Below are 16,702 nucleotides of genomic sequence, written 5' to 3'. Positions count from 1 at the left end.
TTTTGGATCAACCATCGTACCTGTGGCACAGATTTCCTCCATTCAGTAGTAGTTCATCAGGGAGTAGGTCCTACCGAGAGAAGGGAGCAATATTCTGGGTACTGTGAAGAAGTAATCATCCCTGAAAACATGCTCAATTGTGTGGAATGTTTCAACATAGTCTTTACTTGATTCACACTTTACAATAGGCTTTCCCTCCTGGTTCACCTACACAACAGCCTTTGACATCAATGAAGATGATGAGAGCAGCTGTTTGTTATTTGTCTGTGAATATTTCCTATCATCCCAAGCAAAAGTGCAGACTACTGCATGGGAATATGCAGAAATGTGTGAGACAGGCAATGCAAAGAAGTCATTCTCCAAAAAGCATTCTGTGTAGATTTCTTGTAGTTGCCCACAGTAAGCCATATGGGGGCATGGGGGATTTTTAGAAGCCTGACTGACACAGGAGGCAGCACTTCCAGGCACTATCTGTCTTGTCCTATCTGCCTTGTTAAGTCCTGGCAAAAATCGCATGAAGAGGAAAGGAAGGTGTTGCACATTCCTGGGTAAGGTTTAGTAAGGAGCTGGCGCGATGTGATGGTGGGTGTGATCAGACCACTGGCAGGTGAACCAGAATTTGAGCCTTGAACAATAATTTCAGTATCTTATAGAGGGAGAGAATAGAGCAAGAGAATAGCATACAAGTTTTAATGAGAAAAATTGATTGCTGATGCAGAGGTTTTGAGAAGGGACCAGCCTGTGTCCTGACAGCACATACATTCCACACAGTAAACAGATTTCAAAGTTACCCAAAAGCCAAAATAAAGGTTTGCTGCTTTTTGTACCTTTCCAACAGCAGTAGTTGGTACTCTTCTCTCACCAGCATGCCATGTGGCAGGCTTTTCAAGTTGTGGAAGCATTATTAAAATAAAAGGCCAAGTCTTGCCTTGCTTCTTAATTAGGAAGAGCTATCGATCTCTACAGAACTATTCTTTATTGTTTTCTGTGCTTTGTATACCTTTTGGTGTCTCTTCCCAATGGCCTCTGAAAGATTTTTGATCTCCTAGAATGTTACATTTTAGGGCATTGTGTAACCTGCTTGTTTTGTGAGAAGGCAGAGTGCAAAAATTGAGAAATTGCCTTATGTGCTGTATAGTATGATTTCAATTATTTCACTTAGTTATTGCTAACCATATTTTATAAATGTCAACACATTATATTTGTTCTGCCCATTGAAATTATGCTTTCCAATTAATTCAAATATGTATTCTGATATTTTCTGTCAATATTACAATTGTACAAAATTGGTTATATCAGTTAGGAGAAGCATCTTAAAATTGCCTCCCTGCAATTTATTCTTGGTATCTTAACTTTGTACAGTACTACAAGATCATTTTGCTCATGTGCTAAGTGGGATCCTAGTATATCACTACATTCAGTCAAAATATTGTAAGTTAAAATAAGAATACCTGTAGATTATGAAAATTAGACCAAGAAAGTAGCATTTCTAGTTACATAAGCAGAAAAACTGGAAATAATTTCAGGAAAAACAGATTAGAATAGGGATATTTGGGAGGCATTTGTCATTATTGTAGACTACAGTGAAAGAAAAACATATATCAAATCAGAATTACTTACCTTGAATTTAAAATGTTAATAAACCAAGACATTAGCCAAGAGAGAGTATCACCTTAGTGGTTTACTCTGAGGCAATTGCCTACACTCCCTCTGTAGTTGAGACAGAAAGAGACTCTAACAGTAACAGAGACTTATTTTCATATGGCCACATGAGATACCATCCTATAATGGCCATATGAAATGGTTGAACACAGGTCTGGAGGTGCTACCCATGATAGACAGGGAAAGAAGAGTTATCTGAGACTAGATAGCTAATTCTAAGACAGCCACAGCAATTTATAAAGAATCCTGGTCTGTACATGAAGTGCCAAATTTTAGAAAATGAAAGACCCAACTAATTTCTAAGGCATTTTCATTTATTACAGACAGATGTGCTAGGGATGAGTATGCCTGTTTGTATCTTGACATAGATTTCATAGGCTGGACCTCAGCTGACAGCTCTGCAGTTATGAATCTTGAGACATATTTCACTTCAATTTAGGAAGTTTTAGGAAGCTCAGGGTCTTTATTCACAAAAGCCTATGAGAAATAGAGCTTTCAGATTTTAATTCTTCACTGGAAATAAGAAAGTTAGTGAAATAAGGATACCCACAATAGGCTTTCTACGGCTTTTCCTTTCAGAAAGCTAGGACAAACTCAACAGCATAAACGCTTTTCGCTTTGATGGATGAAGGTCATGGAAATGATTTCTGATATAGTCTCCATATCTGGGCCTTAGGCAGCTCTAGTGAACATCAATCTCATATCCATAACATATCAAAGGGATGCTTGTCTGTGTCTCAAACCAGACATATATTTCTTTAGTGAATGCAGCACAAATTAAGATAATTTCTTGGGTTTGAATCTATAAACACACCAAGTAATGAGCATCAAAGTTCATTGAAATATATTTTAAGTCACAAAGCTCAGTAGTTTTTGTGAGCATTTTTTTTTCTTAAAACCAACCTTCTTTTGAAATATTGGGACTGAAGGCCAATCTACACTGGCCAGGGAATGAAACAGGACATGGAAAGTATTTGCCCCATTTCTGATGTTCTAGTTCTGTCTTTCAAAATAATTAAAGACTGAATTTGCCATACGGCAGTTTCCATCTTTCTCAAAACAGAAAGGGAGTGGGAAGAAACAGAAATAAAAATATATAAAAGAAAGAGCAGAAAAGAGAAAGGATTGCTCCAGCCCTTCAACTTCCCTTTATGAAAGGCAGAAGACCAAAGGGTTTTCACTTGATGAGGGCCAGACCACGGTTTAGGATATAAACCCCGCTCCTCTTGGGTTGTGGTGCTGAGCACTCATCCTGTCGCTTTGCTGTGACCTGTCAGGGGGTGGATTGCCAAAGCACTAGGGAAGGATTTCCTGCAGGACCAGCTCCTCACCTGAACATCTCTCTAGGGACAGTGCCAGTCTGCATGGGTGAGAATTTAACCCATGTGTGACAGACATAGTGCAAAGGAATGATACTGGGCTTAATAAACCAGTCAAATAAGATGTGCTGGTATTGGCTGTAGTAACCTAAAGAAATATCCTTCAGCGGAACAGCAAGAGAATACCAGTTGAGAGACAAGCCTCACCTGTTGGTGAATACTATTCTTAGCCTGGACTTTGCACAAAAACATTGCAGAAATCCCCACAAAGCCATATACGGTGGGTCAGAAGAGTGCAACAAGCTAGCAGAGGAGTTAAATTAATCTCTTGCATTGTGTCTGCTGCTGAGAGCAGTGTAGAAATTCCTGTGCCAAAGGCACTTTGCAAAGAAAATCAGAGTATGGCCTTTATACAGATTGAAGTCTCTAAGGAGGAAGTTGTAGAGTAACTTGAGAAACTCAAGTGCAGTAAATCACCACAACCGGATGGTGTTCATCTGGGAGTTCTGAGGGGAAATAAAGTGAGAAAAAGCCAAGATACTGACAAGACGATGCCTTCTTCCCTTGAAAAATGCAGCAGCACAAGAAGGCTGGGAAGCCCTATTATGTTGCCTGTCTTCAAAAGGAGATGAGGAAAATCCTGGAAATAAAAGAGCTTTGAAGTTTGCCACAGTTTTAGGGAGACCAAAAATACTAGTTCTGAACAACAGCTCAAGAGAGAGCTTGTTGGACAAGAACACCCCATGAAGGTGTCCTTCAGTCTCCCAAACCACTAAGGAAGTTACCAGGGGGGAAAAGTGCACTCAGTTTCTTTGAAAAACCAGTGGAGCAGCCTTCAGAGGAAAAGTGGGATGACAGAGTCTTCTCAGAGAAAGATGACCAAATGATCCAAAGATTCTAAAAGTTATATGGAGGCCAATAATAAGCAATTGTCACAGAGAATATTAAGAAATAAAACTGAGAATAATACTTGATGATGATTCCATCCTGGAATGAACTACAAATCAGTCTGGAAGGAGAGAATATGAGAAGCTTTTCTCTTTCTATTGAGGCAGGGAAAGGTGAACACCCAGCAGTAGGTATCAGGACTAGTGTCATAACAAATAAATGAGTCTGAATCCCAAGATCCAATGCATTCAAATCAGTGTATCCAGAATCCACCCAAGATCTGGATTCACATGTCACACATGTGGTTCCCATCTTAAAAGAGGACAAATCAGTTCCTGGGTTGAAACTCCTGAGGTTTGTGCTCTGAGGTTTGAATACTCCATATTGAAAGGCTTCAGCCTATAAAACAGTTACGTATGAAGTATGGGGGTGGGAGGAGTGCATGTGTACACATAGCATGCAAAGGAAGCAATTAAATGTAAATGCAAAACAATTTAAAAAGTGATCCATGGCAAAAAGTGCTCTGATGCAGAGACTGTAAGTATTTGTTCTTTACATTAACTTGCTGTAGTTAGCTGAAAGAGCACAAGATTACAAATAATGGACAGTGGGAATTTTGCTGGTTTAGTAGCCTATTTACAATCAAACATTTTAAATTATCTGGATTTACATGGCTTTGTACCCTTCCATTTTCTCTCCCAGTTTTTGTTTTTTTTTTAGTTCCTGTAGACTAGGCCCAGTGTACTGAAGGCAAAGCATCTCCAGTTTTAATTCGCTTTGTCTCTTGAATCCATTAGATTTTGAAAGCTTTCAAAGGAAGTCACAGGTAGGAATTAGAGAAAATATAGAAAGTGGGACATTTCTGACTAGCTTGTATGTTTCCAGTGTCTAAAAAGAAAGCTTTTTTAAAAGCAAACTGTAGGAGGGTTTGTAAAAATAGATATTTACATTTACATATTGGGACAGATCCTCAGCTGCCATGGAGCAGTATTGCTCCATCCTCTTGAACAGGGCACAGCTGAGAACCTGCCTCTCACACATGCACATACATGTGTGGAATATGTCCAGGATTCTGTATTTTTCCAAGTGTACAGAAATCTGCTTCTCCCTCCAGGTACTTTTGCCTGTGCACTAAGTTGTGGGAGTTACAGCTCCTCTGTTTTTAGCTGAGGGTAGTGTCTTCAGGGAGGCAGGGTGTGAAGGAATGTGGAAGTGTTAGGAGAGGGACGCATGAACAAAGAAACTCAGAGAAGGTGATGGAGAGAAATAGGAAAGAAAATGGTATCCCACGTAGCCATGCTGTGCCAAGCAATGTCGGCATTCACAGCAACAGGGAGTTAAACTGTGACTATGTAGCAACCATGACTTTTGGAAAACACCTCAGGTGTTTCCAGCTAGGTAACAGGAATAGCAGGAGACCTGCTACTGATAGCAAGGTGGAGAAAAAGGAGCTCTGCGCTCAGCTGTGCTGTTGCAGGAGTCACATAACACAGCACAGAGAGTAGGTGTCACATCAGATAGTGCTAATAGGTGCCAACAGCCACCTTCACCCCTTTCCCCTCAGTCTTTCCCTGTGTGAGAGTCAAGTGAATATCAATGTGATACAACTCTGCATGACTGTGTGCTTCTGCCCACACAGTGGGACCCTGGTAGTGATTCAGACTGTACTGGACTTTGGACACATAATGTACACTGAATATCCATAATAAATAATAATTACCACAGTAGGGGGCAGCAGCCAGCTGTGGAGGAAGAGTAGGGCCAGCTGCTGGAAGAGATGTAGGCACTGGCTGAGCATGCAAGCTGGGCACTGGGGAGGGCGAGAGGGCCATGGCTGGGAGCCAGTGGCAGTTTACTGCCAAGAAAAGGGAGATAAAAGCACAAAAGAGTTTCACCAGAGGGAGCTGCTCCTGGCCACCCCTCAGCAATCGGTAGCGGCCCTGATCCAGGAGGGAAGGCTGATGGCAAACAGGAGCATCGCCAGCCTGTGAGCGTGGCCAACACTGCTCACACGTACCATGCTGGAGCTAGCACGACGGGTGTCTGTAAGCCAAGCAAGCCTGCTGCAGGGAAACAGCCCTAAACAGACCTCTGGCTTGCAGGAGACCCATACCTCCTCCAGAAATGAGGACAGACCCATCCTGTTCCCCTCAACATCTCCCCAGATGCATGTCCAGCTAGAGCAGAGTCAATACTCCAGAAATGAGTGCAGATCCAAAAAAGACAGATAGACACATGGTCAATGCTTTTCTAAACCCCCGATGCTCAGGTCTCCTTGATTTCATCTACAGAGAAGTGTCCTAGGAGCACTGAAGATCCCCTAACAGCAGGGCTATTTTTTGTCTGAATTCCTCAGAAGGCCTGACACTTAGTGCTTAGGTTCCCCAGGTGGTATGATAAACACAAAACTGCTTTTGAACACACTGCACACACTCAGCAGTCCAGTCATCCAGTAAAACAAAAATTTATCAGAGATTTAAAATATTTTTCTAACCCCTCTGAAAAGTAATTTCAAAGACCAAATCAGCTCACCAGTCTCATTTTCACAAGGACATTCATGGCATGCTCCTCACACACTGGCTTCTAAACAAGAGTCGACAGCATCCCAGGGTCAGCTCCTCTCTTTGTCCCACATGGAATACTCAACTCTTGCACCAGCACAGTGTAACAATTAATTAGCACATGTTCTCTGTAATAATTATAACAATGTGGCACATTTGCCTTGAATTTAGTGTAGTGATATTTATCTTTACTTATATTCATATCTTACCTTCAAACAAGCTTTCTGTGCCTGGTTATTTTTCCCTGAGTTTAATTGCAAATAGATAAAACCTGTTTGCTTTTCTCTCCCAAGGAGGAGTATGTGTATTTCCAGATTCTATTCGCATCCACCAGGAAAAGTCACACACAACAACTGAAGCTCAGTTGGGCTTTTTTTTTTGCTGTGTTCCTGGTTGGTTGAGGATAGGGGGTGTAATATGGGTGATGTTAAAGTAAAGCTGCTTTTCCTCCCTTTCTCAGCATAGCAGATGACAAATTTTTCAGTCCCAGTAAGAAGAAAGGGCTCTCACCAGAATCTCAGTTTATGTAGCCCACAAGAGAGTGAAAAAATTGATAGAGGACAACCCAGGCAAAAAAGGTATGGTATCAGGGAGAAACATCCATCATTTTTGTGGGTAGTAGACAAGCGTAATCCATATGTGAGCTCAAATGCAAATTCATGGGCAACAAAAAGCCTATAGGTTGAACATATCTACAGCTCAAACATTGAGAATCATATTCTTTCTGAATAACTTATTTCTGAACATCTGACCTTAAGAACCAGCCTCAGTTAAGCACTGGCAAACACCAAGATGTGGAAGGAAGTTAGGGGTGTTGCACTACTTTGAAAGCTCTGTTTTGAACCAGCTGTCATTACGAATGTCTGCTGGTACCCCGCCTTAGCGCACAGCCTGTCACGGGTGAGCATAATGAGACTGAGCCAATGGAGTATACTGAACTATGTCTTCTTGCATGTCCCTGTAGCTCAAATTATCCCTTCACACAGCCATAACAGGTAAGCTCTGAACCTACTTATGCCACATTCTAATTGGTTTCATTTAATTTGTGTATATGTCTCTCTGTGTTTGTATATACATATATGCATATTTATATGCACATATGTATATTTGGACATCATTATTAAAAGTAAATATGCATACTGTCACAGATTATTGCTATGCTTGTAAGAGATTCTTAGAGTAATTTGCTTTATTATACAATAAAACCATAGAAATTAATTGCCTTCTTTAGAATAAATAAGAAACACAGGACTCATTGTACCATATATGTTTAATAGTTTGGACATCTCAGTGCCCACATAAAAACAAGGAAACATATATTTCAATAGGCAGTACAATTATTTCAACAAGGAACATCCATCCCACACTCATAGAAATATGAGATTCAGCATCATGAGATTCTAGAATTATGTCATCAGCTGCACGAGTTTCACAGCTTATCTTTATGATTTTATCTTACAGAAGTAAACTCCAACAAAAATGTATAACACTGCCAAATTTAACAGCACATTCATGTTAATACTAGCTGTAAAGATTTCAAAAAGGTGAATAACATCAGCATTTCTATACATATGTGTGCACTTATGTATATATATACATGTATACACGGACATGCACATATAAATGCACACATACGTGTCTGTGCTATGTATATAACCTGTCTTTAGAGATGCCATTATTTTATAAGGTTAATTCCAAGTACGTTAAACTTGAAAACAATGTTCTATACAGTTTACCCATTTAAAGAAATCCCTACAGTTTACCATTTAAAGAAATCCCTGGTGCACAGAAGATCGAGCTAGCTGAGTTCATTAAGCATCATCAGATGAGGCTGCAGGTAGCTGAAACATTCCTTAATAGAAATTTAAAGAGAGCAGATTAAAATTATATTCCTCCAATCCAACAGAACACAAAGGTAAAGACAGTCAATTACAACCAAGATCTCATCTAGCACAAAAGGAGTACTGTAGTTTGTAGATCAGAACTTCTTGCCTGAAGTGAACAGCTAGGCTTGTCTCTGTGTATATAATTACTTTCTACAATGTGCTCTTCTAGCACTCAGATGTAGTTATGGAAGATGATGTTTTCCATAATGTTAGTCTGTTATGTTCATGACCAAGAGTTAGATAATCTCAACAGCATCAAAGATGTTTTATCTGTGCTATTCTGTCTTTTTACACTATGAGAAATAAAAAAAAAATGCCATGTACTTTATTTTTTTAATTCCTAGGTTAACTGTTTTAGTAGTGTTTTGTGGATCAATAACGTGGCACTAAGGAAGCGGTTCAAGTAGGATACCTGTGTGCCTATTCAGAATGCTTGCAGCTTTCCCCTGGACAAAGTGACAAGACACTAAGGGTGCTCAGCTCTAAACCAGATCTGTTGTTAGATCAGAGAAATGCACCACATCTTTAAAATCTCATAACTAAAAAAGCTACTGACAGGCAGTTGTGTGATGAGAAGAAATGAAGAATAACAAGAAGGGTGAAAGGACTGCTACAGTAGGAAAGATTAGGTGAGCTAAATATCTATGAGTTGCCTTAATGCTAACTAAAGACAACATCACACTAGTTAAAAGAGATCAAAGAAGGGAAAGAAGGAAATTTGCAAAGGGACATAAATAGAAGAAATATGATGACGTTAACAACAGGGAAAAACTCCTGACAACAGGATACTCTAGGCAACACAACCTCTCCCTTGAGATATGGCATCACTTAGGAAATTTAATCTAGGTGAAAAAAAAATCTCACAAAAATATGCCATAAGAAACAACCTCGTAGTGTCAGGAAGATGTACTGGATGACCCAAAAGATACATTGCTAATTGGTGTGCACCTGTTATCTGTGATTTTCCTTGCTTGTATGGCCAACTCATCATTACTTGTCTGTATTTGGTTTCTCTGGGTCCCATCCAACTCACACTGCAGTCAACAGAAGTTTCCGACAGGAGCAATAGGACCTCAATGTCTGTTCCAAGTCTTTGCTGTTCTAAAAAGAAGAGGGGAAAAAAGCCCACACAACTTTGCAAGAACTTAATGCATCCGGTGTATGAACCCATATGCAACTGAACCCTTAAATTTTTTTGTATATTTAAACCTGTGTTTATCCTTAGAGATATCTGAGGAAATGTGCATTTGCTTTCACTTGGTGCAGCTAAAATTTTTGCTGGGGAGGAAACTTACAGTTCATCTAAAAATACCTTCTAATGAAAAACTGCCTTGGTCATGGAAGAGTGAAGAAAATTCTCTACACCAAATTAAAAGTAAATTCTATATATATTACACAGAAATGGCAGAGACCTTTCTATTGCTAAAGCAGTAATGCAACTGATTAAAAAAACTAACCATGAATTCTGAACTCAAGACCATAGTTTTCAAATACTTTTACCCAATGTCTTATATATATATAATCAAATTGTACTTAAAATCCACTTGCTTGCAGGTAGGGAATCACTAGTTTGTGGCAGCTCAGTGTTGGCCCCTTGAGAGACACAAATTTCTGTGCAAGTGGGGCTGAATGTTCAGGGATCAGAGCTGTGTTGGTGCTGTCCATATATCTAGCAGCTGGTATTGTAAATCTTTAGAGCAACGTTTCTGAAAATACTAAACAGACACTTTGGTAGCCAGTATTGAGCCTGTGGCTATACTGCTTCAGGCTGTGATCTTGTCAGGTTTTACAAGATAAGTAGGGTCAGGCAGGGTCACTACTTGGATTGGTAATTCTAAGGAAAGGCAGGAGCTGCCGGAAGTGTCTCAGGTGATAGAATAGCTGTAACCATTTTCCCTGAGCCTTTTCTAATATCCTGATGAAGGCATAATGCCAAGCCATGACACAAGAGCAAGATCCTCACCATTTGCAGCCATCAAGTGCATCATTTGCAAAGGGATCTTTCCCTGGCCTGGCATGGAAGTCTGAGGTGCAGTATGTGGGAGATGGCAAAATTCAGGTGCTGCATGCACACTTGGTCCTGCATGAACAGCATGTAAATGTTGGGCTCCAGCATGTTTCATCAGGAAGGGGGTAGAGGTGAATGCCCTTTCTGACATTTTTGGGAATGCCAGTAGCTCCAAATTAGGTTTTGTCCATGTCTATAAAGCAAAAGACAAGCCTATTGAGTGAAGATCCTATACACTAACTTTCAGCCTCACACACTTCTACAGAAAGTATAGAAATACATATAGATAATGAAATCCTTGCCCAATGGTCTACATTGCCAAGAATTTTAAATTGCAAGTTAACCAATTTCTCCTCTAAAGTTCAAACAATAAATAAAATTCTATGTGAAAAATGGAGCCTTTTATTCCTTTGTTAAAATCTGATCAGAGTAAACTACAGATGTTAAAAGGCATTGTAGTTCAAAGAATTAAAAGAATCTTACAGGGTTTGTACAAAGAAAAGAGTTTTAGAGAATAATATGGAAAATATTATAATGCTATTATATAAATCAGTGGCACATCCTCACTTTGAATACTGTCTTCAAATTTGGTCACCTCATCCCTGAAAAAAGAAAGTAGAAATAGAACAAGTCCAGAGAATGGTAATAAAAATGATGAAAGTCAAAAGGATGGGAAATTTCTTGAGAAAAGAGAAAGAACATAAGCAGTGCCTTGTCTCTCAGGAAAAATATATTCTCATGGGTCATTCATAGATATGGCTCTTAGGGACATGGTTTCGTGGTGACTTTGGCAGTGGTAGGTTAATGTTTGGACTTGATCTTAGAGATCTATGATTCAAATCATACTGAACTGAACAAAGCCTCTCCATAAACTTAGACCGCATGCTGTTGTCTCAGACAATCTAGAAAATGTCCTTGGACCCCAGCAGTTCTGGAAAGCTCTGGGACCTTTCATGAACCAGATATTGTAGGTATTTTCCTCAGTGTACCCTGTTGTTTTAAAGAACTTTCAGCCACTGGAGGCCAATCTGACTCATGGACAGTGGACAGGACATAGAGCTACATATTAGAAACACTTTTCCTTTGTTAAATCATAGGATCATAGAATGGCTAGGGTTGAAAGGGACCTTAAAGATCATCTAATTCTGATCCCACCACCATAAGCAGTTATACCTTCCATTAGAGCAGGTTACTCAGAGTCCCTTATAACCTAGCCTTGAACATTTCCAAGGGTGAGGCGTCCCACATCTCTGAACAACATGTTCCAGTGCCTTACTTAGAAACTCTTATAGTAAAGAGTTTCATCATAAAATCTAATCTAAATCTATTCTTCTTCCTCTTATGGCCATTGTCCCTTGTCCTGTCACTTCATGCACTTGTGAAAAGTCCTTTCCAAGGAACTTGACTACACTCCTAACTAATTTTTTGGGTCTAACTTTTAGAAATTTCACTTTTCCCTACCTTTCTCTTCTGAAAGGCATAGGTGGTTGAGAGATAACAATCCATTGACTTTACTGGCAGCTTTTTCAGTTTAATCACTCATGTTCCTTGAAAATGTGCCATGTGTCTATTAAAACAGTCTCAGTCCCAAAGGGCTTGCACAGTCTCCCTCACTTTGTGTGATGGGATCCCCAGGCTTCGTCAGAGTTCTACTTAAGCATGACTATAATATAAATAACATTTTGTCCTCAGAATCTTTGAACTTAATTAGCAGCAGAGGAAAAAGTCTTTCCTATCCTGCAAGGTGATACAATAAGGTATTGAATTTTAAATGGATGAAAGGAATTGCTTTTCCAAACAATGTACAGCTAATTAATGGAACTTGCTATCACATGGTTAGTACTGAGAGAAACAGCATCATATTTGTAAATGAGAAGTCAATCTTAGGCATAAAAGCAAATCTTCACACAAAGCTCAGGTTGGGTTAAATTCAGTTGAAAGCATTATGCAGAAGATCAGATTGGATTATAATAATGGTTGCTTGTAGCCTTAAAAAATCTGTGTTTTACTAGCTGCTACTATACAATGATGTCCAATCATCCCAGCAGTTCATGGTATGTGCCAATCAATAGGCAGTGTCAGGACAGCACCTTCACACATGGTAAACCACCACACTGGGCCTTCAGAGGGTCAGGAAAGTCCAGGAGGCTTTTCAAAGTGGTGACTGTCTCATCTCTTTCTAGAGTGGGACAAATCCTTTCTCCTCCAGCCCTGTATGGGAACCTTGGAGGCATCAGTCATACTCATGCTAGCATGGTGGGTCTTCAGCTCTGTCTGCAGGTCTGCAGGAATAAGATGACCAAGTCCAACAAGGTAAAAAGGGCAAAAAAGGTTTGGAGGAAGGTGAGGAAATCAAAAGGTCAATGGCTGCAATTAACTGTATCTCATGACTGGTGTGACAGCACACACTGGAGTCCCAGTGCCACATTATCCAGACCTGCATCCCTTCCATCCCCATCCAAACCCATAACCACCCACAGGAACCTGTGGAAGCAGAAGGTCCAACCTCGGATGCCCATGGTTGAGTTGTATCATTGAACCTTGGAACGGGACAACATTCCCCATGGACAAGTGTGTTCTATGATGTTTTTGGCACTCTTTTCTACTTGAGATATCCTAAGGTGGGAGCAGAACCAGGAGATCTCATTTGTCCTTATTGCCTTATCTCATATTACCTTACTGTGGTGGGGCATGATAGATACCCGATTCATCTCTGAACTGTTAACAATATGTTCATGTTGGCAACGTACCAAGAGAATAGAGGCACTTTTTGACATGATTGCACTTACCTACAACTTCAGTCATCTTACGGGCCCCCCAAGAAATCAAGGAGGATGTCTTCTAGTGAATAGCTGTGCTGGGGTCATTTCAGTTAAGGGAAGTTGTTTCAGCCTTGTGGGTTCAAAAAGTTATCTCCTGGGGGGAAAAGAAAACAAAAAAAATTAAAAGGGGCAAATCAGCACCTTACACTGGTAGTTTTATACCATCAAGGTGTTCTTTTATATAAAGTCAAAGAATACACATAAAGTAAGCACAAAATGCTCATGCAGTTGCTCTTCCAGGATGTTTGTAATGGCAAGCTAGATTGTAAATTATTTCTTTAGAGGCCAGAAAGCACAGTGGAAATAATGTATATTATTCATAAAAATGATTGTCCTGTTCACTTGTATACCTCTGCAATTTATTCTGTAACAGCTTTTTACTTCAAAGAAATCACTAGCTAATGACATCTCAAACTTAAAAAAATCCACTTATTCACAACCCTGCCCCTGAGGGAATTCCTGCATGTTATCAGAAATTTTTCCAAAGATCATTAACAGATATTACAAACCAATTGAAACTGAGTATTTTCTTTGCAAATTACTTTTAACTTTAGAGCTATTGAAAAAAGACATTGAGTGATTTAATTTACTTAATCTGTCTACAGATTGCAGCTATGTGCATATCCTGTGATTGCATTTCCAACAAAAAGCATATATAACTATCCCTAATAGGGATATTTTTCTAAATTATCGTACAAGATCAGTAAGATCTCTGCAGATATTAATGTTTACTTTTTCATTTAGAAAATTGCACTCAAAAAAGAAATGGGCATCTTTATTCTGTTGTTATTTTAGAAGTAATAGCACACTATAATACTTATTTTACCTGCTATTTTAATTAAAACTCCAATAATCATCATATCCTTTGAGGATATGTTCTACTGATTTTTCTGAAAAACCACTGTATTTTCATTTGGCTTTGAAGACAGTGTTTTAGAAACACCTTACACAACAATGAGTATACCAAAAGAGATCCTCTGTCTTGCATCAATCCAAAACACCAAGCTAATTCAGCAGTGGAGGGCTGGAGATTGTATTCTGTACCTCATTGCCTTAAACTCCTCCCAGAGAACCATACATGTGTCAGCATCACTTTTGCAGGAAGTATGAAAAACCTCTAACCTCATGAATATTTAGCATGCAGCTTCCTACCTAAGGTTCCTGCTCTCTCTGCAGATGAGAGATAAGGGCTTGAAGCCCCTGAAGCTTGGGTGGAGTTTGAAGTTAATGCCTTTGAATGACGGTGAACACAGCTGCTGTACTTTGTGTACTGCTCAGCCCTGATCACGTGTTACATGTGCTTTACCACGACACTCTTGGAAGACATATGGGTGAAGCAGTGGATGGTTTGAGGAGATGAATCAGGATTAACTGCTGGGAAGTTCAACTTAGCTGAGCTGGTGACTGACGAAGAGACATGAGCAGAAAAAAGGTTTTAGATGTCTTAAGAACATTCTTATCAAAAATGCAGGTGATAAAAAATGCAAAGAATGTGTAGATAGGGAAATTGGACTTGGACATCTATATCCCACACGAGTCTCAGTCATCCCCTTTCATGGCCTTAGGCCCAAAGATAATTATTCAGAGAAGGACCCAGATTTTCACAGCAAATGATGCATAAACATCTTTTCATATCTTGCTTTGAGTGGTGGGAGAAATGGCAGGAAGGGTAACAGAGAATTTGCAGGTGGTAGTGCCTTCCTTGGATAGTCTACATCTTCCTATCAGTTGGGTCAGAGGTCTGCAACCAGTCTAAAAATATCTCCATTCCCAGTACTCTCTTGCTATTTTCCTTTCCTGGGTTACAAAGAAAGAGCTCACAATTAAATCAATTTCTTTTTTTCACAGTGCATCAAAATACATGGGGTCAGTTAAGCTAATTTCCAAACTCTGTCAAGAGCTGAAAAAATTACTCCCTGAGCTACCTGATGTCCAATTTTGTCCTGTAAATATTAAGAATCCATAAATCTTTACAAAGGTCCCATGCCATTCACTGTTCCTGCCACCATCCTGTGGAGGTAGGTAGGCATGAGAAAGAGGGACTGGCTGCTACTGAGCAATATCTGGGCAGGTTACTGGCCTGGTTTTAACCCACACAGCACTCAGAGAAGTGCAAAGGGAGGATGCCTTTTTCCCTGAAAAAATTGCAGCCTCTCATTCCTGCTCTTCATTCACTCCCATGACCTGCTCAAGACACTTTTCTAGTCGTGGTCCAAACCTCTAGTTTACAGCCATAATAGCACTGAGACTGTCAGTAGCTGTCTCTGTGAAATTCAACTGCTTTTCAGGATCCCCTGCTTTTAAATGTGTTTTCCTCACCCTTCTGCCACACACTTGCAACTGGCATTACAGTGTCAGATCAGATGGCACACATGGAAAGCCAGAGCCTCAACACATTTGCTAGTGGCTTTTGCTTCTCTAGCAGTGCAATGTCTTGTGCATATCCAGCTTCAGGGACAAGTCAGTTCAGCACTCTATCCTCCCTGTCTTCCCTGCCTGCTATCCTCCTCCCAGGAGTCCTGTGTTGTTTGTGCTTTACTACAACCACATGCCTGGTGCTCTGGTCTCTGTCTGCAGCTCCTTCTACTTGGAGACTGGTGACAGAAGCCACCAGCGTGCCTCCATCAGGGGTGACCTGGCCTTTCCACCTGCCAGCATCGGGCGCTGTGCCATCAGCTGCCAAACTGGCACAGCTCCACCGGCTGCAGCAGCTGAGCGCTTCTCTTGTCACTCAACCCAGGACATCTCCACGGAGTCTGATAACACATCTGCTAATTAATGCCAGTTGTGATCATTGGTCAGATCCTCAACTGGGTTAAATTGAAACGGGTCCATTTAAGCCTGTGACAATTAGCAGCAGCTTAGAGCTGACCCGATGGTTTTCTCTATGACGTGAATATGTGTCTTGTTCTAAGTCAGTAAAACCCACCAAAAAATTGCATAAAAACTACCAAATGATCAGAAAATTAAATGAGTGTTAGTAACTCCAAGCCAAGGCCAAACTACAATGGTGGCAAAGTGATAGCCCCAGCTATGTTAACAACTTTCTGAGCCATTCAAGTTTGTTATAATAAAAATAATTAATAATAAGAGATGTGCTTCTGGACACATTCACCTTTCTGTAAAGAAAGCCTAATGAGTCTGTCTTTTAAAAAACAGACTATCAGAAAATTTAAGTGTGATTCTATTAACTTGTAAGCATAGTGTTTTACATTTTAACAATAGAACAGATCAAATCTATTGTTGAATTCAGATTTTAAGATTTATAAAGCAGCACTAGTAAGTGGAAAGGAACAGTTCAAGAATTTTCTTTGTATTTTGTTTCTGCCCTTTGTCAAAATTTTATTGCAGTCAATACTTCCACCCTGTTAGGTTGTATTACCAGTTCTCTCAACCATAACAAGCAGAGTTGTAGAAGGTATTAAATCTTAAACAGAGGTAAGTAAGGTACTCCTGGAAATAAAGCAAAAGTTTGATAGGTTGTGTCAAAAGGAACTGCAGCTATTATTATAATTTATTATTTGTTAAGCACTGACAATGTGCTCAGTTCTGCTGA

The 16,702-nt window shown here is 39.9% G+C and overlaps 1 long non-coding RNA gene across 1 annotated transcript in view; it reads right to left on the bottom strand.

Moving 5' to 3' along the window:
* Positions 1–16,702, bottom strand: part of LOC139591754 (uncharacterized) — a 66,310-nt gene that overhangs the window by 19,081 nt on the left and 30,527 nt on the right. Inside the window, exons 3-5 of the long non-coding RNA XR_011679741.1 lie at positions 13,114–13,240; positions 9,265–9,417; positions 21–8,282 (exon numbers count right to left, since the gene is read on the bottom strand). This is a non-coding gene — a long non-coding RNA (uncharacterized lncRNA). The remainder of the gene's footprint in view (positions 1–20; positions 8,283–9,264; positions 9,418–13,113; positions 13,241–16,702) is intronic.

This window comes from Agelaius tricolor, unplaced genomic scaffold (assembly GCF_023055355.1).
Source record: "Agelaius tricolor isolate 1412-34295 unplaced genomic scaffold, bAgeTri1.0.p SCAF_7, whole genome shotgun sequence".
Taxonomy (NCBI): Eukaryota; Metazoa; Chordata; class Aves; order Passeriformes; family Icteridae; genus Agelaius; species Agelaius tricolor.
The sequence above is the reverse complement of the archived record's forward strand: the minus strand, read 5'-3'. Positions and strand labels throughout refer to the sequence as shown.